General features: G+C 47.6%; 1 long non-coding RNA gene across 9 annotated transcripts in view; it reads left to right on the top strand.

Annotated features, from left to right (window-relative positions):
• The window catches only part of LOC107196100, a 168,358-nt gene that overhangs the window by 131,337 nt on the left and 10,803 nt on the right, over positions 1–26,218 (top strand). For 6 of the 9 annotated variants that reach the window (XR_003048122.1, XR_003048117.1, XR_003048118.1 and 3 more), the window contains 3 exons: positions 16,888–17,390; positions 20,517–22,727; positions 23,647–24,753. This is a non-coding gene — a long non-coding RNA (uncharacterized LOC107196100). The remainder of the gene's footprint in view (positions 1–16,887; positions 17,391–20,516; positions 22,728–23,646; positions 24,754–26,218) is intronic. The other 3 variants (XR_003048120.1, XR_003048121.1, XR_003048119.1) reach the window with 3 other exon arrangements.

Here is a 26,218-nt window from a genome sequence, read left to right as displayed (position 1 = left end):
CTTAGAATCCCTCTATAATCTACCGAATCGTGAATCTGGAGAGAAGGGATTATATTTTACGCATCTTTGAATTTCATGTGTCAGGCAAAGTTCCCAGGTCGCGGAAAGTTCTCAAAACTGTGGAGATGCTGCTGAACGATGTCACAGAGCGCCTGTGAGTGGCCGGGATGACTTCCATCACTTTCTCCTCCCCAAAACTAGAGATCGTAGCAGAGATGGAGGCCCCGGCCCAGGCGGGCAGCGCTGCTTTAAACGCGTGTGTACGGCCAGAGGCTTTGAAACGTCGGGACTGATGGTAAATGAACACGCCATCAACATGAGCTGTGCTATAAAAGCCACTTCTGCTCGACACTACGTAGTTGCCAGCTGGGAAAACCACCTTTGACCATGATAAATAGAGACAACGTCCCGGGTTCCCGGGTGAAGCTGAAACAGGTGGGATCCTTTTGGCTCATCACGGCGCAGGTGTGAAGGACAGTTCCCACTCGGACTGCTTTGTTCTCACGGAAGTTCACGGTCAGAGGCTCAGGACGCACGGAAGTGTCCGGCGTTGGGCCCCGTGGCGGCCTCACTGCAGCCAGCTGATTCCTTTGCATGTGTCTGATCCATCCCAGGTGTCCTGGAGGCTCCCGCAGGGCTTAGAGCCTTGACTTTGCGTCTCCCAGCATCAGCGTTCATGTGTTTTCAATAAGAGAAGACAGATGCAGATGCACTTATCTTTCGCAGAGAACATTCCTTTTTCGTTTTTCCTTCTTTTTTTCTCTGCCTTCTCCATGAAAGGCTGCCGAGGTTTGCTAGCCATCCAGTCCCTAGATCCTGGGGCATAACCTCTGAGCTCCGTGCGATCCACAACGAGAGACCCAAGCCCACCCCCCAAACAGTGCACTTGCTAAAACCATCCCCAGACCCCAATCGGAGTAAGTTTGCCTGGCACTTCGTTTATGCCAACGGAAGTCCCACGGGAGAAGCCGCATTCTTCAGGCAAGGTGTCTCTGAGGACGTAGCTGGGGCTACCCCAAGTAATAGGGGGTTCATGCCAACACACTCCGATATGCAGACGCCCTTGGCAAATGTCCTAGTTGGCTGAATGAGGAAACGAGGCCTCTGGCCAGATAAAGTGAGCCCTCTCTCAGAAGATAGCTGGCAGACAGCCCCGTAAAACATTTTGACAACATTCAGGTAAGATGGCTGCCCAACCCAATTTTTGTCTGATAAATGTGTCCATTTGGAGACAGACATGTTGGCTGAATCCTAAAATGGCCATTTGTTTTAAAGATCTACAGTGGTCATGCCTGCAGCTGAAAATACTATGATGATGATGTGCCATTGTGTAACTGTTGTCTAAGGGTAAACCAACCTTCCCGATCCATCTATTTATAAAGTCAGATAGTACCTAAATTTTAATATGGACAACTTAGCGACTAGGGTTATTCTGTCCTCCATACTCAACATTTTCGATGTATTTATGTGATTATCTTTATTGTGAAGGACAGTAAAAAGCCTTTGGCAATGCTCTAACTCTTGAGCAGACTGTTTATTTCATTACCTTTTAGTTCTTATCTAATTGTATTAATACTAGTTATTCATACTTTGCTGCCCTTGTACTGGTTTCTGCTTGAAGAAGGATGAGAGAATGGTCGAGATCAAACCTGGGAGTGGATTTTGTATGGCTCAATCTAAGAACAGTTTTCACATGTTTAAAAAAAAAAAAAAAAAACAGGAAAAAAAAAGAAACCGAGAAAGGAATGGAAGAAAAGTAGGAAAAAAAAAAAAGAAAGAAAATGTAAGAAAACAGGAATGTGCGACAGATTGTGCGTGGCCCACAAAACCTAAAGTATTCACTGTCTGGCCCTTTACAGAAAAGTGTGTGTCCCCTGCTTTTTGCTACACACCAGATAAAAACAAAAATGGCAAAGACACCATAAGCAATAAAATTGGAATTAAAGTTTGGAGAGAGAAGGATTTGAAACATATGTGTCAAAAATCTATGCTCTTTTAGATACAAAAACAAACCACCAAAGAAAACCTGTTACTTACAGTTTAGCTTCAGCATTACGTACTGAGTCTTGGAGAATGTGTACATTTTTAAGATAATGATACATTTTTTCCTAATATGATTTTATCAATCTTTACTTATGATAGCATTCTTTCTCTTACGAGAAAAAAAAAATTCCTATAGAAAATTAATAGCCACAATGTGATCACTTAAAAACCCATTTGTAGACCCCCCGCCAAAAAAAGGGGGTCCACTTTATGAGTCATGCAGATCAAAAATAGTTTGTCTACATGAATTCTTAGGTAGTATTAGTCTTAGCCAGTGTTAGCCAGTGGTTTTGGTATCTGCAGACAGCCAGCTGCAGGCGCATCTAACAGGCTACAGCATCATCAGGCGGCCTGAGGACAGTAACTCTCCACCCTGTCCTGCTGAGGGGCTTTGGTTAAAAGAGACGACGGAAGTGGACACCAGGGGTAAACGTGCAGGAGGGAGATGCGCGGGGCAGGGACATCCCGAAGCACCTGCAGTGGGAAGGTGGGTGCACTCCCAGGTGTGGAGAGGGGTGATAACCAGTGAATTCCTAGCGTCATGCACAATATTCGTTCCTTCCTGCCTTCATTCCTTCCTATGTCTGTGTGGGCACCTACCAAATCACAAGATTATTTTCCACGTACGGTCAACTAAAAATGTAACTCTGACGCGTGTGTCACTCAAGCGCGAGGGACAGCTGTCTGTCTGTTCGTCACCTCTCACTGCAGCCGTCCACGTGCCTGAGGCAGTTACAGCGATTCGCATCAAGCCAGGTTTGCGTTCTCAAGAGTTTTTGAAGGAGAAGAATGATCCATTTAGTTCAAAAGCATCAATGATTGGTTCTTTTTTTTCTTTTGCGGATTTCATTTTCCTTATCTCACTTGGCATGTGGGTTCGACATCCTGTGCGTGCAAAACACCTAAGTTATGTCCCATCTAGCTTCAGAAGTTGAAACACTATATTATACTACCGTTCAGTGTCTCTATTTGTAATTAACTGATGCATCTTAATGAATGAAAATGCACGTGCACCCCTCAACATACACGACTTCCAAAGAGTCACGCAGAAAATATAAATTTAATCCTTTTCCGAGGGAGAGATCATTTCATTTATTGACTGATTATGTGGATATTTTCTTGTTCATCTCTCTTTAAAAAAAAAATATATAGTTTCTGAAATAGAGAGAAACTGAGGTGTGATTCAATGCTTATTTCACTGGACTCGATGTCGTTTGCTGTGGATGGTGTAGCTGTGGCTCTTTCGTTGGGTTATAGACTTGTTGATTTGATGCTGATTTCTAGAGCACAGAAGGCTGGTCTCACGCTTTCATTTCGAAAGTAAAGATGCCAGCACTGCGGTTCGTTTATTGACAAGCCGGCCCACCGAGGAGAATTTGTGACCCAGGTCACAGCCGCGGGCTGAGGTCCGCGGCGGGCTAGGTCAAGCCCTGTTTTAATGAACCCGAAATCATGTGGGCATCGCTCCTGACGTGTAGGAATCGCTGTCTTCCCAGACTGACAAGAGTCAACATAATCATGTCAGTATTATTTGTCAATTATTTTTCAAAAACACACATTTCCTTTTTTTAAAATGAAGTGTCATTTTTTTAAGACCCGCAAGTCGATGTGAATGCACACACACGTTAAGGCTTAATCTGGAAACGTTAATAATATTCTTGTCGATGAGAATTAATCTTATGAACATGGTATATAGTAAGGCATGTTGTTCATAATCGCTCAAAAAGACAATCTAAAAGGAAATACTTTATAAACCAACGGGCATGCAAAAACTTCATCGGAACAGCACCTCGATTTCTGCACAGGATAGATATCCTGAGATGTTTGCAAATTTCCAAATGAATGAGCACCACTAGGATGCAGAATTTACGACATAAAGACGGTGACATTATGGCCGGCGTCCCGCGTCGGTCTCTGGACAGTGAGACGGAGTAAATTAAAGATTCTCCCCCAAGAAAAGCCCCTTGTGCAACAGGGAGCAGAGAACACAGAGAAAGGGCAGGCCACGAGTGAGGACGGGCCTGGCACCCCACTGGCACCGCGGTGAGGCCGGGGGCCAGATTTCTGAAGAACTGAACCGACGCCGCAGCGAAACCCACAGTCGTTGCCAGTTCTGGAATGTTCAGGTCGCTGATGATCCATCCGGCGTGCACAGTCGAGTCGGCATCGCGGTCAGCCCGCTGGGCTGTCTGTGCAGAAGCAGGTCCCACCCCGCCAACCTGCCGACGGGCACGGGGCCGGGCACCCAGTCCCTGGCGGGTCCGGTGTCAGAACCGTCACCGGTTCGTGGACACAGCAAGTGCGAGGTAGCCCTCAGACCACGCGTGTTACTTAGATACTAGATTCTCCCTTTAATTTAAACACAGAACATTATCTTAGAACATCAGTCAGGGGCTTAGAGGATTAGTCATCCCCTTAAAGTAATGAAATATATATTGTCTCCGATGTAAATCCACTTCTGAAAATTCAGAATTCGGTTTTGATCAGTTACCTCAAGAGTTTTTCTGCAGGTAAATGTAAATTAAACAATACATTGTTGCGTACAGTTCATATTCAGGTTATAGACGGTATTTTTGCTATCTTTATATCACGTCTTGGTTTCATTGTATTTAATATATTAAAAGTAAATATGCACATTTTAAATGCATGGAAATTAATAGCATTTTAATAGCCCGTTACCCTTTATACGGCCCATTTAAAACATTTAAATCTTTGATTTTTACATTTTAAGATCTTCACTTACCTACTCAAATAATTGAGAAAATTAAGATTTTTAAGTTTTTGTGAATTTTGCTCTCCATCATCCATTTTCTCATTCATACACAGCTGAATGTGAGAAACACACAAATTTCAACACCAATTAAAATTAGAGCAGATGGTCCGTGCTGATGGATAGGCTTTGACAAGGCGTTTGTGCGTGTGCCGTCACCGAGTCAGCTTCGAATAAAAAGACAACAAATTGCAGGACGTGTTTGTCTGACGGGAGCTCAAGTGACAAAGATTCATCATCATTATATATTCCGAGCAGGACGGAATTTTTCCCCCAAAGCTAACCCCATGAATTTAGGGAAAAAGCTGCTTTCTTACTTTAGATGCATCTGTATTATCCAGAACCCTCTGTCGACACACGCATCCTGACGATTTATAGTCAACAAAGGCTGGAAAAGCATGAGGTCAAAAGTGGGAAAGTCAGTCAAAGCTGAGTGAGCAGGGAGCCCAGCACCTACTTCAGGGTGTGAAGAAAACGTACTTGGAACGCGCTCAACGCGTGTTCGTTTGTTGTCTGTGTTTGGTTATGAGAAGCACGTAGGAAACGTTCGTGGTCGTCGTCCGGGTTCACAGACCTAGAGATGCAGCATTGGGGAGGCCGGGAGAGGAGGGGGTGGCACAGGGGGCAGGCTTTCTGGAACATTTGCTCGTGGAACGTCCCCAGGCAGCAGGACGACCCTCATGGGAAGGGCATTGGCCACGAATGCAGATACTGTGGGGGGGAATCAATTCATCAGTCAGCAGGTAGGTATTGCCGAACAGACTTGGTGTTAAGACTGCATCCCAGAAAAACTGCGTTTTGCAGCCGGAACGGCGTGTCTTAGGAGGAGAAGCACAAGGCCGCTGTAGGAGGTTTCTGCACGAGGAGATTGGTGCCCTCGGGGCTGGCGGGGGAAGCCTGTCTGAAGGTTTGAGGCCGAGCCTGGGCTGCAGGGTGCATTACTGAGTCTCGGCTCAGGGACGCTCCGGGGGTCTGCAGCCTGCTGTGTACGCGCCGCCGACCCAGGCTCTCATTGTCCGGAAACCGACTTTCTGAAACGGAACGCGTTCCTGCGTGCTGAGCGTCTGTCACACGTCTGCACCGGGGCTGCATTCAGCAGCCCTCGCCTGCTGCCAGCTCTGCAACCAAAGCTTTCTCTGCGTCGTCTTGATTAAACCCACGTTAGTCTTGCTTTGCTGCAAGAGATATGATACCGTGAGTAAGGACAGCAGCAGAGGCCGCCCGCGAATGGCTCATTCATTTCCCTTAGCAGGTAGGTAGGTAGATGAGAGAGAGAGAGAGACAGAGAGAGAGACAGAGAGAGACAGAGACAGAGAGACAGAGAGGTGATAGATAGTAGATAGATGATAGGTAGATAGATAGAAGATAGGTAGGTAGATAGTATAGGTAGGTAGGTAGGTAGGTAGATAGATAGATAGATAGATAGATAGATAGATAGATAGATAGATAGCTATAGATACATGATAGGTATATAGATAGATAGATAGTAGATAGATAGATAGATAGATAGTAGGTAGATAAGTAGATAGTAGGTCGATAGATTAGATAGATAGATAAATGATAGATAGTAGATTGATGATAGTACATAGATGATAGATAGTAGGTAGATAAATAGTAGGTAGGTAGATTAGATAGATAGGTAGATAGATAGATAGATAAATGATAGTAGATAGATGATAGGTATATAGATACACAAGTAGGTAGATAGGTAGAGATAGATGATAGGTATATAGATACACAAGTAGGTAGGTAGTTGATAAATGATAGTTATACACAGGTAGATACATAGATGATCGATATGGAGGTAGATTTAAATATGTCTCTCATATAGATGCATGCAGATTATTATGGACGATTGGCTCACATGATTGTGGGGGCTGAGAAGCCCCCAGGTGTGCTGTCAGCGAGCTGGAGACGCGGGGTGGCCAGGGTGTAACATGGTCCAAGCGCGAAGGCCCGAGGCCCCGGGGAGCCAACGGTGTGAACTCCAGGCCGGGGGCAGGAGCAGACACGGGCCCCAGATCCGGCAGCGAGGTGGGATCAAAGGCCGAAGCCCCTGCGTCTGCGTCTGCTTCGACTGTGGCCCCCAGCAGGTCGGTGTTCCGGGGAAGGGACGGGCAAGCCTCGTGTCCGCGCGTGCTGGCTGAAGCACAGGCCGAGGGCTCAGGGGTGGATGGGATGGGGGCACGTATGGCAGAGGGGAGCAGTTGCAGAGGGGGGTCCAACGCAGGGAAGTAACGGCACGTAAGCCATGAAAAGTGCATGCACAGGTACGAGCCGGACCCCATGGGGAGGCAGAGGGACCACGGCGCCTGTGGGCGGTCCGGGGAGGCGGGGGTCCCGGGAGGCAAAGGACCCGCAGGGCTGTGCAGGGCCCTGGGCCCAGGGAGGCCATGGGCTTCACAGCCGCTGTAGCAAGGAGCTCGGTGCAGACACAGAGAAGCGAGATTTCCATCCCGTGGCGAGGACGGATTTGGGGCGAAAGGGACAGGCGTGCACGCCGCTGCAAAAGGCTTGTGGAGGCGACTTGGGAAGACGAGGGACTCGCTGTGCCCAGCAGTGCTGCCCCGCAGCCCTGCGGGCGTCTGGGGTTCTCTGTGTGGGGGCGCGGGGTGGCCTGGGGTCCTGTGCATCATAGGCTGGCGAGCAGCATCCTGGCCCCCACCCGCCGCGTGCCGGTGCCAGCCCTTCCTCTCATCGTGACAAAACTGTGCGGACATTGTCCAATGTCCCCTTGGGAGGGCCGTCGGCATGGTTGACAGCCGCTGATTCGGCCACCAGCATTGAGACGCTTAGAAGCACCAGCCGCACTATATCTGCTGGACGAATTTCGCAGGCAGGAAACAGGTGCCTTGTGTGTGTCGTTTCAAGCAAGCCGAAGTTTCACAAGCACCAATGATCTCTCAGAGCGGGAAGAATTATTCTGTTTTCGGTGGTGGTGTTGTTTTTGGTTTTCGTTTTGTTCTGTTTGGTTTTGTTTTGTTTGCGGTGCCAGCCCTTCCTCTCATCGTGACAAAACTGTGCAGACATTGTCCAATGTCCCCTTGAGAGGGCCATCGGCGCGGTTGCCAGCCGCTGATTCGGCCACCAGCATTGAGACACTTAGAACCACCAGCCCCACTATATCTGCTGGACGAATTTCGCAGGCAGGAAACAGGTGCCTTGTGTGTGTCGTTTCAAGCAAGCTGAAGTTTCACAAGCACCAATTATCTCTCAGAGCGGGAAGAATTATTCTGTTTTTGGTGTTGTTGTTTTGGGTTTTGGTTTCGTTTCATTTTGTTTTGTTTGCAGACATGGCCCAAGCTGCGCCACACGCGGAGCCCCCAATGCCCAGGAAAGTTTATCGTCTATGCGCGTGAGGGGCAGTGTTTGCAGAGGGGTACAGCTCTGGACAGCAGATGTCACAGGAGCAGAATGGCAGGATGGGAGCCCTGAGCGTGGAGCCAGCCCGGCAAGCAGGCTTCTCCCCAGGCGCCGGTGCCTGGGAGCGTCCTCGGCTGCTGGCTCATTTGCCTGACGGCTCCGTCATTCTCGCCTTGCATGTCTCAGTGGCCGGGTCAGGGGTGCACGGGAACGCTCTGCTGCCAGCCTTCCCGACTTCCCTGTCTACCCAGAATCATTCAAAAGTCGTAAAGTTGTTTAAAGAATGCTGGAAATGTATCTGTTTTAAATTCAAAACGCTTCACCTGGGCAGTGGTCCTATATCGAGTCCCGAATCTGATTTTCAGCTTCGAAACGGGGCCAGGAAGAGGCCGTTCTGCTTGGAACTCTTAGGAAGCAGGGACTAGAGAAAAGGAACAGATGTCACTCGGGTGAGCACTGGAAGCCAGTGAGGACTCGCCGCACTGGCCGAGTGTCACGCCGTTCAGTTCTCTCGGGCGAGAAGTACCCGTTCTGCATTGAAAACACATAATCTCACGGCGCTTGAGCCTCTTGTGCAATATGACAGCGCCACAGGTAGCAGACGTGAGCTCTGGTTCACCTCGACCCGCATCCGAAGATGCTACGTCCACTCCTGGCATCCTCCCCCCAAAAAAGACAATTTCGTGTAAAAACACTGCAGACGGCGGTGGCGTGTGAGGCGGGTCGGGAGGGCTCGCCCCGGGCTACACGTGAGAAGGAGCCAGGTTAAGGAGCCAGGCCTGACACGGACAGCAGGGGACAGCTGGTGGCGGTGCAGACGCACGGGCTGGGAGTGTCCGGAGCCGCGGACACGCCGGAGACGCACGGACTGTGCCGTGACACATGCCGAGGAGAAGGCAGAGGCTCGCTCGGCTGGGTGTCACTGTGAGGGACAGCTGGGGACAGCAGAAACAGAAACTGCGGGGCAGCAGCATGCATGAGCTTCAGTGACACAGGCCCTTGGAACGTGGCGTTCACCGCACGCACGCTGGGCAGAGGCAGGACAGTCAGTGTCTCTCTCTTCTGTGCTTTAAAAACGGGCAAGAATGCCAATTTCGTCCCCTTCGGGGATTCGATGCAACGATCCACTTTCATTGGTCTGGTGACAGGCGAGGAGGCCCCCGTTTGCGTCTGTGAATCTGAAGTTCACGCAGGGCAGGGGCGCTGGGTCCTGCCCCGCGCAAGTCCTCACAAGTCACTCGCTGCCCGCTCCTGGCCACCGGGGCACTTTTCAACTCCAGAGGGACGTGGGTGACACAGACGTGTTCTCACGACCACGGCGACGTTTTAGTGTAAACAGCCGCCGTTCCTCAGCTCCGAGAAGCAGCGACTGTTTGGGACCCTGTGCTTGCCGCCAGGCTGCTCTGTCCATGTCCCGGGACCTCTGAGCGGTGGTGGGAGGCGGACAGGGACAGCGGCCGGGGGACGTTCCCGCCCGAGAGAAGAAATCAAGGCCAGGCTTCCATCGATTCCTGAACCCGTGCGTCCAGTTTAAGACAGAAGTTCCATTTTGTGGCGCAGACTGGTCCTTTCTCGACTCCCTGGTGCGCTGAGAATCTGCTTTGGGGGACATTTCACTGTAAAGACAGCTGCTGAGCAGCCTACGAGGCGTCCTCGGTCACACGCTCCTCCTCCTGCGGGGCCTTAGGGACCAGAGACAGTGACAACTCAAGGACGTTCCAACACGGAGCTCAAGGCTTCTCTGTGCGCAGTGAAACCAGATCCTGTGAAACGCGTTTTTCTCTAAAGATGAATGAACCACGTGGAAAACACACGGTAGTGAAAATGCGTGTGATTTCTCTTCTTTGGCTTCAGGACGCTGCTGTTTTCCTCATAAGTGCGAACGCTGGAAGCGGAAGGCGTTGTAGGGACGGAGTGAGGAGGGACACGTGCTGGGGAAAAATTCGCGTCCGCGTAACATGTCCCTGGAGAAAGAAGAAAAACATTAATAAAAATGGTGATGATGACGGTGGCTTCGGTGTGTAGCTGAGTTCTGCCACTTGCTCTAAATGCTTTGCAATCATAAGACATTTTTAAAACAAAAGGAAATGGAACATTACAGCGAACAGCGTGACATATGGCGTCGGTTTACTATTTGCCCTCATGCGCTTTAGGTGTTTTTTACAATATTAGCGACAGAGTCACCGGCCACCTAGTTGCTGGCCATGCGCTGTCTCTCCCTCAGGTCCCAGAGGAAGTGCTAACACTGCGGGGTGGTTATGACCCCTGTTCGAACTTTTATACTCGTGTTATACCCGTAAACTCTATGGCGTTCACGTCACTGTACTTGGGTTACATAAATGTCCCTTATTCTGTCCGTCAATCTGCTCTTGCGCCCGGAATGGTGCGTGCGAGTCTCGCGCTGAACGGCGAGGGTGTCGGTGGGTGGATTTCGAGTGCGGGGCGGGCTTCATGTCACGCGCATCCCGCAATGTCTTTATTCACTTTCCCAGCGAGGAACGTCCAAGTTTCTTCCCGTTTTTCGCTGTGACACGCGACGCTGTTGGGATTTTCACAGTCTAGTTTTTCGCCTGTCCGTTCGGTATTTTTTCTTAATTTTAGAGAGTGTTTTTTTTTTTTTTTTAATCATCACTATTTCTCGTCTCTTTTTTAAAGATCCATGTTTATCCCACGTCTGCTACTTTTTTCTGCTAATTTCTTTCTTTCTTTTCTTTTTTAATTGTCAACTCTCGTTTATCCAAAAGAGCTATTGTTAAATCTCCGTCATGTCTGTCTATTTCCAAGTTCATGTGGACCAAACCGACTCTCCAGTCCTTCCTCGCCGGCCGGCCCCGTATTTCCTTTTGTGTCCCCGACTTTGTGTTTGTAGGTTGGTTTCGAGAACGGCCGTCCTTCCCCACCCCCATCTCCCAGCCTTCGCGTTCGTGAAGTGCCCCTCCCCGCCGTCGGAGTCCCCTGTGCAAGGGGGTACGGTGTGGGACAGTCCGGTGTGACACTCGGGCGTGGCTGATGACCGCGTGGCGGAGGGAGACGGGGGGCTGTCCTTCACCCCCTGTGTGTCTGCTGCTTCTGGGGCCCTAAGCCACACCGTTCAAAGAAGCCGGAGGCGCCAGGCAGCTCAAGGCCACTGTCACTTCGTGAGCTTCCTACGCCGAGTCCCTGTTTCCACGTGGGGGACACCGAGCTGCAGTCCCCCACCGAGGCGAGAGGACTCACACTCGGGGGGACGTGCAGCCCAGCTGGCAGAGCGCTGGCTCAGTCTCCCCTTGTCACGTTTATCCGCATCGCTGCGTGTCTGAGCGAGGTTAGGGGACCGAGCCATCTTGATGGGGTGACGGTTCTGTTTTGTTTGCGTCTTGGTTCGTTGACTCCGCTCACTGGGCTTTTTGGAAAGGCTCGTCGCCTGGACACTCGGCCCTTAGCCACTGTTTCCTCTGTCTGGACAGGAAGGAGTGCTTCGCAGGTGCAGGCGACGGCCCCTCTCTGGGCAGAGGGTGTGAGGCTGTCATCCTGTCACTCCGTCTCGGGCTGAGTCGCCCTCCCTCCCGAGGCGGGACAGAGAGGGAGGGACAGAGACGCCTGTCTGGAGCAGCAGGAGAGGGAGATCGAGCCGTCCTGCTCCTCGTGCAGGCAGGCAGGGCTGCGGAGGGACGGGCTGAGCTGTCAGTCCCGTCCGGCTGTGCGGAGGCTGGCTCTGGTGACTGTAATAGCCCGCTGAAATGTGAAAGGGTTAAAGAATAATTAAAACCTGAAACTGGACAAAGGAAGTCTATACTTTAGGCCTAGTTTCTGGAACCCCTAACCACATTCTGTTAATCATGAAACTTGGAACAATGAGCTCATACGCTAACTGCCAATTTTAGCCTGTGTAACCCTGCTTGCTTGCGTGGCATGAAAAATGATCAATTGTATATAAGCTGAAAATTATGGCTTGAAAAGTGCTGCTTGGCTATCACCCATGGGAACATAAGCTATTGCCCATGGGAACATAGGCTATCACCTATGGGAACATAACATTCTAACAATAAACTTTCTGCTTCTGTACTTCCGCTTGCACAACCGACCTGTGGGTTGACAGGTAGTGAATAGGAGAAAAATAGACCTTTGTGTTTAAGATAAAATGAAGAATGGGATTTAGGGCTTAAAAACCTTGTATCTTGCCATTTCGGGGCTGCTCCTTCGCAAGGACAGTCACCGGCTAATAAACTGTCTCCTGGTTAAGAGCACTCAAGTTGGGTCTGGTTATTCTGGACGCAACAGTGACATGCGGCTCCGGTCCACGGTGCAGCCAGGAAGGGACAGGTCCTTCTTCGGGCCCTGGCCGTCTTCCCTTCGATCCGTCAAGAAGCCATAACACATCCCCGCGTATCCCCTAATGACATCAGTAACCGAAAGATGAACCAGCGAGTGTTATGGAGAAAACCGGTCTCGTGGGATCCATTACCTGTGTTTTTGTTTGTTTGTTTGTTTGTTTTTTAAGTTCTGTTCCTACTATGTGCTGCGTGCCCAGATGTGAATGAGAAAAGGATTTTCTGCCCCGAATGACTACGTTACGCTTAATCAACTTACAGGCGGGAGTCAGGAAGCTTGTTACACGAGGTCGGATAAAGGGATCCATTTTTCCAGGCCTCGATTCCGTTTCTGTGCAGAGAATAACAGCAGTTGCCACATGCCGAGCTCTTCCTCGGCGCCCCCAGGGAGTTAGGTCGGAAGCTGCATCCTCACAGATGCCCACGAAGCAGGCCCTGCGGCCGATGCCTTTTACTGAGTGTCCCTCATCACACACCGGCCGACGCCCAGGCCTGAGATTTGCAGAGCACCAGACCCTTGCATCCTGCCACGTCACCTCCTGCACAGAAACCAGGGGTGACCGTGTCTGACTTACCCGTCGGCCCAGGGTCAGCGGGACTCGCAGAGGCCTCGCTCACAGCGCACGCCCAAGACGCATCAGTTCAGCGGGCACGGTGGGGCCACGTCTAACAGGACGAAGCCCGCCAGGCGACATCCGGCCAGTTTTCGTGGGACGCCTGTGTCCTCACATCTGCTGCTATACCCACCTCATCGTCTGCCTCACGCAGGTCCGTCTGTCTCGTTTGCTTCCGCGGCTCGTGTACGTTTGTAACGTGAGGGATTTGCGAGCTCAGGAGCTTGGTTTCAAACCTCGAACTCTTCAGAAGATATGTTTTCCCTTCAAATCAGATGGTGTGACTCACATCAAGGGCCGGGGTCTGGCGCAGGTGGGGTCGAGACAGAATCCTCGTGTGGAAATGTGGTCCACGATGGTGATTTCAGAATGCAGAGGGATTTATGTCTCGTATCCCATGGAGATTATGGTGCTTGGAACGGAAATTGGGGATACAGCTTACATGGCTCCGATGAGAACAGAACGCAGCAAAATTGATACAAAGCCAAGCATCCGGCTGGAGCAGTGTCTGGCAATGTCCCCCCAAATGCAGGACGTCTGCCCCGAGTGATATTACTTAATAACACCTCCCTTTAACTCGCTTTGAAATGTAAATAACTATATCTGGAAGACAGACTTCCTGTCAGGACTGTGACTTTGATCCTGTTACCATTTCTCGTAAACGAGAAATTTCCATGGACACAGAGTCACACCTCTTCACACCTTGTCTGCCACCCACACGTGTCAGGAACCGCACACCCTGCGAAGCAGAACATTCCACGTGCTTCCTTTTCCTGGCCGGACGGAATCCGTCTCGTACCGGTTTTCCACTGAAAGCCACGTAAGTGTACAGTGGTGCAGAGAAACATCTGTAACCCGCACTTCAGTGTAACGCCACCGACCTTTAGAATAATCACAGATGAGACCAGAAGACATTTCTAAAAGCGGAAGGTAGGGGTCAGCCGGAACCACAGAACAAGAATAGCCTGATAAACCTCAAGCGTCTTTTCAAAACGAAATTATTTTTCTACTTGAATAAGAAATGGTCGGAAAAGAGTCTTTTCTCTATGATGTGCACCGCCCGGGCTCTTAGCATCAATGCTGCACGATGAAGGGAGCCCGCAGGACCTCCCTCCCCGCCACCACATTGGCACAGACGGCTTAAAGCTGAATCCGGTTTCCTGCGTGAATCCTTGAAACATTTCCTCCGTGTTTTTCCCTCGACCTCCGCGTTTTCTTTGGCCGACTTGCTCTGAATGTCAACCCACCGCAAGACCCCCATAATCCTCTCTCAGAATAACTCTTCTGACCACTGCCAGGATGGGACCCCCTAACCGAGGGCGTGAAAAACGGAACGGCCTCCGGTCATTCCAGCCGCACGGATGGGGACCCCACGATGGCCTCAGTGCCTTCACAAGAGGACACACCACGGGCTTTGCTCCGTCTGCCCAAGCGCACACGCCGAAGAGGTCACGTGAGCTCACAGCGCAGGTGGCGGCCACCTACAAGCCGAGGGCAGAGGCCTGAGGATGGAACCCGCCCCTCCAGCCTCCGGAAGAGGGAGGAAATGATCATCTGTCCTTTGAGGACCCCCCCCAGTCTAGGCCACTTCTTTATGTAATGGGATGATGCACCCCATGACAGTTTTAGGAAACGCCTTTCTGCTGCGGTCATGGCATGCCTCACACAAGCGCATGGATTTTTTTTATTCTTGTACAGACAGAATAAGTCGTTTCAAGGCGGGGGCCGTGTCTGGGGTGTTAGCATACGTCACTAAGTCTTACGTACGGTATAGGTGGACTTTAAACTATTTTTCAGCTGCTGCCATTTGCCATTAGCCACGCGTGGTTTTGCGGGTGACTGTTGTGTCGCTAGCTGACATATTTAATTTCTGGCTGTTCGTTTGAAATCCAGGGGTGGTCTATGGCATCTCAAACACGGAAAGGCCCGAAGAAGGGGGTCCATTTAAAAAATAATCAGTGATTAAAGTCATGAGCTCATTCAGATCTGTTTCTCCGTTGCCAAAGGCCGGTCTCACTCTCTCTTCGGAAGAGGCTTTGTGCACGCGGACCTCTGAACGCCTGCCCACGCCCTGTCTAGATTCGTCTCCTTTCTCCTCGTTTGCCATTGCATCCCATCATTTTAAAAATGGGGAGGGGGTTATGTCTCATATCCCACTGAGAACAATATGTTTGAAGACCCGCTTCCTGGAAGAAAACTTCCAAACTCATACTGCAGGCAAAAGAGATCATTTTTCTCCTTGACAGTGGGGTGGACTCCAGTGGATGAGGCGCTAACATACCCCTTAGTCCATACTCTGCTTCTCATGCACTTTTCTGTTGATCCTACTAGTCGGCTGTTAAATTCATTGAGAGCATCGACTATGCCTTTTTCTTTCCTTGGAATCCTCATCAAACTTGTAAACAGTTTAAGATCAGTATTTTGCTGTTAATTTTTGATCCATTAACTTAATCTTGGCATACTTTGGTTCCTGGTTTGTATCAAATATCTCTGCCAAAAAATTTTTACTGAAGTATTTTGAAGCTTATGTTACAGATTGTACAGCAGAAGTAACAGAAGATCCATTCTCATTGTCTTAAATATTAAATCATTGGCCGGATCACATGAAACCATCTGTAGGTTCCTGGAGGGATTATGTAGGCCCCTGGGTCTGGTTTCTGCAGGTCTCTTGGTGTCCCTGACCTCCACGTCCCTCACTCTGGTGTCCAATGTGGCCCCTTGCCCACCAACCTACTTAAAATCAGTGTCCAAGAGTTTCCAGCTTAAAGACAGTCGTCGGCGTTGAGGGCCTCGTCTCTGAGTCAGACCGATGGCCAAGAAATAAGATGTCCTTGGCTTCCCCTGTCTGAGGCAGCTTAGTCAGCCCCTGAGGGAGAGAGCAGGATTTGCCTGATTGGTGGTTGCCATGGAAATCAGAACCTACCCCACCCTAAGCTATGTGTGATGTCAGAACGGATATGGGGGTGTCACAGTGTGGGGGATGGGAGACAAGCTCAGTGCTGGCCACAGCTGTAGAGTTAGTTACGTGAAGCAAAATGCATCGTATTAAACTTGGCATTTATAAGAAGCCAGTCAGCAATTTACGAAGTAGTAATTCATAAGTTGTAAATTCTTCAATGAAGTCAGCATGTGCCTTTAATCTTCATAGAAATCATAAAAAAGATTTTGAATGGCCTGGTTTGGGCATCTTATTATCTATTAAAATTATAAGTAGCATTTAAGAGAAATAAAAGTAAAAGTTTTGCGTGTATGTATAAAATTTCATTTTGTAGAATCTCATTTGTCTCTACCATCCAATTATTAGCTCTGCCTCTTTTTAGTTTAAAAAAAAAGTTTCCTAGTGTTTATAATGCATCTTTAACATTTTCGAATCATAGCAGACCGCTTCACATGGGATGCAGAAAAGCCAGCAGTGTACTATCCACTTGTCCTCTGCTATTTTTGTCACATTTTTTACTTTTTAAATCCATAATTTATTATCGTTTTGCTTTAAACCGTTAATCGTCTTTAGAAGAAATTAGAAAGCAAGAAAACAGAAGTCTTTTTGTATCGCCATCCTCTTCCTGTAGGATTCAGGTCTGGTTTGGTTTTGTTTTTCTGGTATCATTTCCACGGTGCCAAAGAGCTTTTATCCAATATTTCTCAGAGTGCAGGTCTGCTGCAGACGGATGCCTCAGCTTGGGGGTGTCTTTAGAAGTCGTTATTTTCCCTTCATTTTTAACGATATTTTCACCGGACGTGGAATTATACACTCACAGCTTTGTTTTGTTTATTTCTTCCTCTGCAGAACCTTCTGGCTGTTCCCGTGGGCGCGAGTGTGTACGTCTTAATTCACAGAAAGAGAAGAAGGCTGCCGAGCGGTTAGCAGATGGACCCAACTGGACTCGTTCGCTCCTGAAGATTGGATTCTCGGTGGGCTGACTCCCCGCCTTCCCACCAGCGAGGGGGCGCTCCGTTACTAGCCCAGGACGTGTGCCCTGTGAGTATTTGGAGGGGCGATGGATGTCAGGTACCCACGGGGAACTTCACTAGCTTCGAAGAAGGAAAATGTCTAGAAACTGGGCTGGCTGATTTATCACAGTAACCAAAGGGTTTTCAAAGAGCAGGTTTCCCCCGAGACATCAGTGCCTCCTTCAACTAACATGCCCTTGGCGTCGGCGTGCGAGCAGGCACTGTGTAGGCCACACTGTTTTAACGGCCCTGGGAACCCCGGAGAAGGACGTCTGCCCAGAACCCACTAGTCGAAAGGTCGACTCACTGATTTATCTACTTCTGGTGAAATACCTACTGGTGAGTGGAACAATGTTTAAGAGTTTTTCTGTGATTGACCTGGGCAAGAATCCGATTGGACTAGAATCAGCTGATAGTTATATACACTCTTAAAAATAGCATGAAATAGCATAGGCGTTATTTGTATTTGCAATGAGCGGTTTTCTTTATTTGTTTTTATTTTTAATTTATTTTTTTTATGGCGACATTGGTTCATGAAATCCAGAAAGTTTCAGGTGTACAATTCCACAGTCAGGCATATATATTGACACCGTGTGTTCACCTCCCATAGTTAGATTTCTTTCTGTCACCACATATTTGACCCCCTTTACCCCGTCTACCTCCCTCCACGCCTCCCCACCACCCTCTGGTAACCACTAGTCTATTGTCCATGTCCGTGAGTCTGTGTCCTGTTTGTTTGTCGCTATATCCCACACAGTACAATTCCACAGTCAGGCATATATATTGACACCGTGTGTTCACCTCCCATAGTTAGATTTCTTTCTGTCACCACATATTTGACCCCCTTTACCCCGTCTACCTCCCTCCACGCCTCCCCACCACCCTCTGGTAACCACTAGTCTATTGTCCATGTCCATGAGTCTCTGTCCTGTTTGTTTGTCGCTATATCCCACATGTAAGTGGTGTCACGTGGTTTTCAACTTTTTCTGTCTGGCTTATTTCACTTAGCATGATCATCTCGAGGTCCGTTCATGTCGCAAAGGGCAGTATTTCATCTCTTCTAATGGCTGAGTCATATCCCGTTGTATATATGTAAACATAGCAATGAACAGTTTTAAATTTTGCTTTTGCCCTACGTAAAACAGTGCTGCCATTTACTTTTAATTTTACAGCAAATGCTAACACTGCAGGTGAATAATATATGAAATTTATTTCAACTGTCACAAGCAAAGTCCAGGTTAATCAGAAAATCTCTGTCTCGGTTTTATGTCTGTCATCATTGCCACATGTCGTCAAGAGTGAAAGATAAAATTCTAAAAAAGTTAAAACTCAAAAGACATGGGATTAAGGAAAAGAACTGTACAGAACTATAAAACATTCTGAAGCAATGGCCAAATGCTCAGACAACGAACTGGGTATTTCTTCCAGGAAATGAAAGTGAGTTCGAAAAACACCCATCACTCCTTTCAATGCCCAATTGCCTCCAAATAATTTACTCGGAATGCAGAATGGATCACGGTTTGTTCCAAATTGGCTTTGCGGTGAACTTGAAGGCCATGCCTAAGGAAACGGCCGGTTGGCCATTGGTTATCAGTGGCCAGGGTTGCAGCCCGCACTGCAGCCTCGGGGCAGGCAGGGACTTCCAAGTACCTGAGCTCATGGCGTGTCTCCATGGCCTGAACCACGCTCTCTGCTAGAAGGTGTCACAGGCGTTCAAAGTCCCAAAAGACTGTGCAACACCCAATATCGGATTTAAGTGACTTCAACCAAGAATGCATAAAAATGGTAAAAATGAAAGCCCAGGATGACAAGCCGAGTTCACTTGGAAAACTTCATATTTTTAAGTACATACGATGGGACCTGCGAACCTATTACAGGCCATTCCCAAAAGTGTCACCGAGACAGAAAAGCACATAGAGTTTACTGCAATGATTCCCAGCTAATTTAGTGACGTGAATTGCACACCCAGCGTGTGCCAGGTGGTGGTTAATGATGTGGATAAATGAAGACACAGAAGTCATGTTTCCTGTCTGGCGAGGGAACCAGAGGCATGCCTACGATGATGCTGGTACACGTGGTCACACACGTGTTCTCTAAGCGTCATTTTATAAACGTCTTAGCAGAAGACGTGTGAGGTCGGTTGGGATCGACTGTCACAGAATGACTCTCATGAGATACGTAAAAAGAACGTATCCTTTGGATGCTGGGGCTCTGTATTAGTACACATTTTAATTCTTTTAAACTGGAACTTGCGCCTGTAGGTTTTCAGGACAGTAATGTCTTGGCTTGGTGACAAAGCTCCAGACCTCGCTGGGGCCCCCAGAGAGGCGAAGGACCACCCCCAGCCCTCTTTACTGCCGTGTCCACTCGTCTACAGCCATTTCCTGCACGTTTGTTTTTCCTTTTGGAGGAAGAGACTGCCTCTTGCAAGAGTCTCAGGTGAGGAAATGATACCCAAATACATCTCCATCTGCTTCCTGGGAAAACGCGTTCACCTGCGCAGCAGGCAGCGTGCATCATCCTGTTTGGTCTCGCTAACGCGCTCAGCTCCCTTGGCCGGGGGTCGCATGTACCTCATTCTGCATTTCTCTCCTGCCAGCGTTAAAGACATCACCTCAGAGTTTGCCTCCTCCAGGATCTGCGTCTTAATGTTTAAATGCAAACTTCGGAATTAAATAAAAAAAAAATACTTTCTAGAACACCAGTTTCTTGGAAGAAACGCTTTGCTTTCAATATCAATATTTCTGCCGTGAGCTGAAAGATGGTTGTGCTTTGCTACTCCCAGCCGTGAAGGTGACTCTGATGCTTCTAGGTGCTTCCGTGCTCATTCTCTGACGGAAGATACGCTTCAGCCCAAAGGCTGCAGAAAGTAAACATGTACCAAGACGAAAAACGCATCGGAGACTTCAAAAAAGTGAATACAGCGTCCATGCGTAGGGTTGGAAATAAGAGTGTAAATTCAGACGAGATGAGTTTGGACGTGATTCTCCAGAAAATAAGCATCCGACAGACATTTTTTACTTTATATTTGCTGCTATGGCGGTCGACTCCAGAAGCCGGCCTTACTGGAAATATTTTGGTTACTGTAACTTTATCTGCAGTTAAAAGAAGGGATTTATTGGAAATGAAATGTCAGTGAAGTATTATAGAAGTTCTAAACAAGTCTCTTGAAAGATTTTGGAATTGTCAATAGGACAAATCGAAGCTTTGTTTTGTTTTTGTTTTTAATTTACATCCTCTTTTATTAATATTTTCTTATTTGGAAAAAAAAAAAAAAACTCCCAAATCAAGGATGAAGCCTTTTTTTTCCTCTCCTCTCTGTTTTCAATTGTTGCTCAAGAAAAGTTTCATTTTTAAAAAACTCAAGCGTTTCCTAGATGTTCTTATAAACTCAAGGTAGGTAAACTGATATCATTTATCTTAATAGCATTTGACTATTCATGTCTTTTTTTTTTTTCCAAAAAGGCATTTCTTAACCCGGGTTATGAGTGATAAAAAACAGAGATGTTTTGCTAACATGGAAAGAAAAATTACACGCATCCTTGAACTCCCACCGACGGGGCTGCAGGATGTTGACCTTGAGGTCGAAGGGGCCAGGCCCTGAGCCGTCTGTTCCCTGAGCTCTCCTGCAGGAAATGCGTGTGCTGTGACTTGCAACACTCCTAGAATACCTTTGTGAGCTGAGCGATTGCATGCAGGTGTCTGATGCAGCAAACAGACCACGGGGACGCCAGCCTCTCCGGAAGTGTCCACACCAGCTGATTTAAGTCGCTCGAGATTTATGGCCCCTGCACCAAAGATGGGAACTCAGATCTTGTTGCTGCAGTGACTTGTGTAAGAGAAAAGCGAGAGGCTGTATTGTAAGCAGGTGCCACAGGGAGCACGTGCCTTGGCGTCTGGGGAGGTGTGAACAGGCGCTTAGTGGTCCCCGTTGTCCACTGTCCCATCAGGATGCTCCCAGCTGACGCGTGCCAGGAAACGGACCACAAAGAAAACTTGCAGGCATAGGAGGACAATATCCCGTCTTGGAATTTCTCAGCTGGATCCAGCTCGTTTTCGGTTATGCGATGATGGGTGTCTCTTTGTGGATATTATCTTAAGAATAAAACGTTCTCGGCTCTTCCGTTTTTCCAAAGTGTGAACACTCAAGTGAAGAATTAAACAAGCAGTTTAATTCTTGTTTCATCTTACCATTATTCATATTTTAGAGGGGAAAAAAGTTCATTCTTAACATAGAAAGAGCCGAAATGGGAAAAATAAAAGCGTCGTGGATGGAATCTCAAGTTTTTAATGAACGTAGGACAAACCGGGTTTGTGGTGTTGCTGTTGGTCATTGTAGCTCCATTGAGAATTGGGCATCTGTGCTCACGATCCCTCTTGTGTTCATCGTAAAGGTGTGAGGTAATGAATTCACTTGGCCAGCACACAGCGAGAGTGTGCTAAGGCTGTCGTGGACACACATTTAGGCTCACGATTAAAAAAAAAAAAAATGATTCCGTGACCTGTTACTTTTGAAAATCTGGCCGCACCTGTCATCACGGAACGGGAGTTTGGGCCCAGGTGGAGAGATGGCTGGTTTCGAAAGCAGTAGGTACCGTATTTTACGTAACATTGACGCACGGGCAGCGGTCGGTGTCTGAGGATGGACGGGGCGGGTGATGACGAAGATGAACTTTGCATGGGAGCGACACGCACGTCACCCAGTTTAGAGCAGTGCCTTCCCCCCGGACTCTGGCTGGAGGCTGCTCTTCATGTGACAGCGGCCGGCGAGGGGAGCCCTTCTGCGACTTTGTTTTCCACCGTGAGGGCGCCCGAGCAGGGGGACCTCAGAGGCCTGAGGAGGAGGAAGCCGCCACGCTTTACTTGGAGCCGCCTCGGCCATGCTGTCTCCACGCATTCGGCATCTGAGACCCGGGGGTCAGTGTACACAACACCCCGTGCTTCTTTCCAGGACAGAAAGAGAAGAGAACATTCTAGACCGAGTGTCATGTGTCACGGTCACCAATCACCAAGTCTCGTGACATGCGTTCTATGCATCGAGCGAGAACTACTTTAATATTTTAAAACCCATTCGGAAATACAAATAAGAAGCCTCGTGATCATTCATTTCATCTAAATGTATTTTCTGCCGATACTTTTTTCACCTGGCCCTGTGCCTTCCCCTCGAACGAGGGGAGGGAAAGTTGCATTTCCCCCACATCAAGAAAGATCGTTGGCAACAAGGAATTGGGGGTCTCAATTCCTCCAATACATCCGTCGTCTTGACACCACCTCTGATCATCAGTAATGATATTAAACTCCGAACGCTTTGAGCAAATCGTACACCCGTAATTAAATTTGGATGCTGTGTCTGGAAGCTAAGTTCGAATTATTTTTTTTTTCATATTTCGTTTGATAATGCTACTTCTGTGAACATTGGCCATAACCATGGAATAAAGCATACACATTATATTACCGTTTGCCATAGAAAAATAAGCGCATTGAAAAACATGCATTATTAAAGTTAGAGTCTGGAAAAGCATGACGGTTCCCGGCTTTTCCATTGGCCCTCGAGCTCTGCAGAAGTTTTGCATTTGCTGCGAAGAAGCTCAGGCCCCCAGACACTACGCAGACGCCCACGGCGGGATCCCACACGGCCTGAGACACCCGGATGCTCGCCGGTGCGGTCTGGCTAAGGTACGTTCCACTGCGCGTCCTGTTCTATGGCATTCTCTGTTCTTGTTCGGTGTTGGCCATCACTTCTTGTACTTTATTTCTGCTTCTCAAGAAGCTGACTTCTGTGTCGCATAGCCTCATGGGACAGCACGGATCTCTCAGAAAGGAAGATCTGCCTCTCAAGCCGATGCGTCAGACACTTTAGTCAGAATGAACTCAGAGCCAGCTCAGTGGTTGCACAGAGATGTACAATTCTTTCCATTTATTTTTCACTTATCTCCATTTTATTCCACTTTCTCTGTGATTCTTGTCACTTTTTATTTTGAAATATTTTCAAGCACACAGAAGATGTCTAAGTATAGTTTGGAATGGACCGGAAACATTTACCCAGATTTAGGATATGTTAAAAGTGTGCCATGTTTGATTTGCTGTATTCGATCGCTGTATCTATCATAGATTTTCTATCTATCTATCTATCATCTATCTACCAATCATCTATCATCTATCATCTGTCATACATTTTCTATCTAACGTATTTTTCTATTTATCCATCATCTAATATCTAATATCTATCTATATCTATCATCTAATATCTAGTATGTATCATCTAGCATATATTTTCTGTCTGTCTATCATCACCTACTCATTCCTGTGTTTTCATGTGTGCACACCCATATAACACACTTACACACACCCCTATACACAAAGTGCATTCATAATTTTCTGAGCTATTTGAAACTCAGCCGCAGCTGCCACGTTCACGTAGCCCTAGATATTCCGGTGCGCATTTGTAAAGGGTAAAGTCTGCATACACCTAGGTCCATGATCGACATTCGGCAAGTTGATGCGATGGTGCAGTACCGTTATCTGATTCACAGCTATCCTCGACCTTTGCCCTTTGTCTCTCTAATTTCCTTCTTCGTTCATTTTCCTTTTCCAGGGTCCAGCCACCATCGTGACCTGGATCGCATCGTCGTGTGTCTCTAATTTCCTTCATCTATCAGCAGCCCCTCCATCTCTCGTTGTATGTCGTGACCTCGATATTGTCATGTCGGTGCCATTATTTTGTCGAATACCCTTCGACGTGAGTTGGTCCCAGTGATTCCTAGTGATGGGACTCAGTCTGTGCATTTGGGGCAAGGATGCCACCTAAGTGACAGCGTGCACCCTCCTGTGCCTCACGGCAGGAGGCCCACGTGATCTCTTTGTGTCCTGTTACTGGGATGTTAAATTTCATCACTTGGCTACGTCGTATTTCCCTGATTTTCTCCCGCGAATTGGCTAATCTCCCCTTTGCCATCCATCCGAAATTTGCGACGTTGCTTAGAAATCAGTGCGACATTTTGGGGCTACGTTTCCATCGTCTCGTTCGTCAAACTCGGCTTGCCAGCTCCTGGCCGTTGCCACCAACGTGATGGCTGCAAGGTGGTGCTTTCCTAGCTGCATCCCTTAGTCAGCTGGAGAAGGTCTCTCCATCATTATGAACTCACGGATGACACACGTGCAAATCTTTGAAGCGAGCGAGCTCTTGCAAACGGGCGGCTGTGCACGTTTGACGCATCCCCAACAAGTGCCGGCACTCCACGACGGAACGTTCTCTTTTTCAAGAAGCTTCTGGCTCTAAACGACTATTTAGCAGTTGCACTGGATTCTGCTCCGTCCTTTGAAGTAGCACGGTGTCCGTTTAAGAGATGACAGGACAGCAGCCAGACAAAAAAGGAAAAGCCACGGTAAATCTCTCCACTGTGCACTCGTAATGGGCTCAGCTGAAAACGTTAACACCCAGATAGGTGTGTGCCGGGAAGGAGCCGCAAGACGAGGATTTCAAGCCGCCCAGTGGAACGGGAGAGAGGCAGCTCAGCAGGTGCTTTAAAACTAAGCGCTTCGCAATGAGACATTTGTAGGAGGGATTTAAGGCCTTATCTAAATTCCCATGTCCTGAACTGGGAATGAAGAAACATTTAATGAAGCTCTTTATACGATGCAGACCTGGCATTTATCATCAGAGACTTCGCTGTACAACGAATTAAAAACAGCCATTCATTAGGTAAGGTATGTGCGTGTGTGTATCTATATGTATGTATATATTTCAAATACATTTTCTGCATCGCTCGTAGTCGAATTCCAGATCAAACATGCGTGTTCTCGTCCTTCTAAGTTGACTTGGGAAAACCTATGTGTGATCGATCACGCCGGCCTCACCTCCAACGCTAGCTAATGAAGCTTTCTAAAGGGGAAAAAAAATCATTGGCCCGTCCATTTTCATTTTCCTCTCTTTAGAGACAACCCAATAAAGGTGTTCTCCATATTTAGAAGCAGGAGCGATTACTCCTTAGCTGGATTCACATTATACGTTGAACCTGCTTCTGTTAAAACATCTACCAGATTTTTTCCGTAATTATTTCTGCCGTCCTTGTTAAATAAAGAGCTCCTTGGTGACTAACGACATAAAAATATACTCGTGGTGAATTAAGATCCCTCTAAATCTCGGCTTTTCCACACACATTGTTTTAGTCTCATAAAAATGCTGTGTACTAGGTTGTATCATTTCCATCTCATGAGTAAGACAATGGGATCAAAAAAGACCAAGATCCTCGCTCGAAGTCCCTGGTCGCTTTTGGACGGGAACCAATTCTGTCAAAATTCTCCTTCGGAAACATTTCAGCGATCACCGTGGACACATACATTCATCTTAGTATTCCCGGGAACTGAGCTGATGATTTCATTATAGATTAAATTACCTTAATCCATAATTAAGGTAACCTCAACCAACACTTTGTAAATATCTAGCTAGTTATTTCCATATGCCAAGAGGTGAACATGCTGCCCGGAACAGGAAAATCACGATTCACCATATGCGAAAGAGCTGAGAGAATTTTTTTCAGAGATTGTTCACTCCAAGCGACGTCGCAATTGGCAACATTAAAAGTTATCTTCTACGCAGAATTATATCATTATCTTTAAATTGTATGCAAGCACATTCCTTGCAAGATCTTTTTACACATTTAATATATATATATATATACACACGCACATATATTATACTATATATTCATATAGTGTATATACAGCATGCATATGTGTATATATGTATTATATATTATATATACACACACACACATGCTGTTCAGAGCCCTGGGCATTATGCAAATTAAGTAAGCACCGTGATGGTTTTATTGCCTGTCACTATGGAGATGTCAAAAGTGTGAAACAGCTGGCACTATATCCAGATCTTCAATCTGAAACTTTAAATTAAGGTGAGGAAAAAGTGTGTGTATGTATAGAACATGATATGAAAAATAAACTGCCTGGTTTTATTTTTTTTTAACAATGTTACACAATTCAAACCTTACCTTGAACTGTGAGAAGTCACGTTTCGTGAGTGAGAAAGCGTATTAGTCTAGAATGTTTTAAAAGAGACTCCCCTGAGGCTTTCCGTAAGCTCAGCCTAGAAACCACATGCTAATGATGGCGGAGCCAGGGCGTGCGGAGTCCATTTGAGAATATTCTCA

The sequence above is a fragment of the Pteropus alecto genome, unplaced genomic scaffold, assembly GCF_000325575.1.
Source record: "Pteropus alecto unplaced genomic scaffold, ASM32557v1 scaffold18, whole genome shotgun sequence".
Lineage (NCBI taxonomy): Eukaryota > Metazoa > Chordata > Mammalia > Chiroptera > Pteropodidae > Pteropus > Pteropus alecto.
This window is presented reverse-complemented; position numbering and strand designations above follow the sequence as displayed.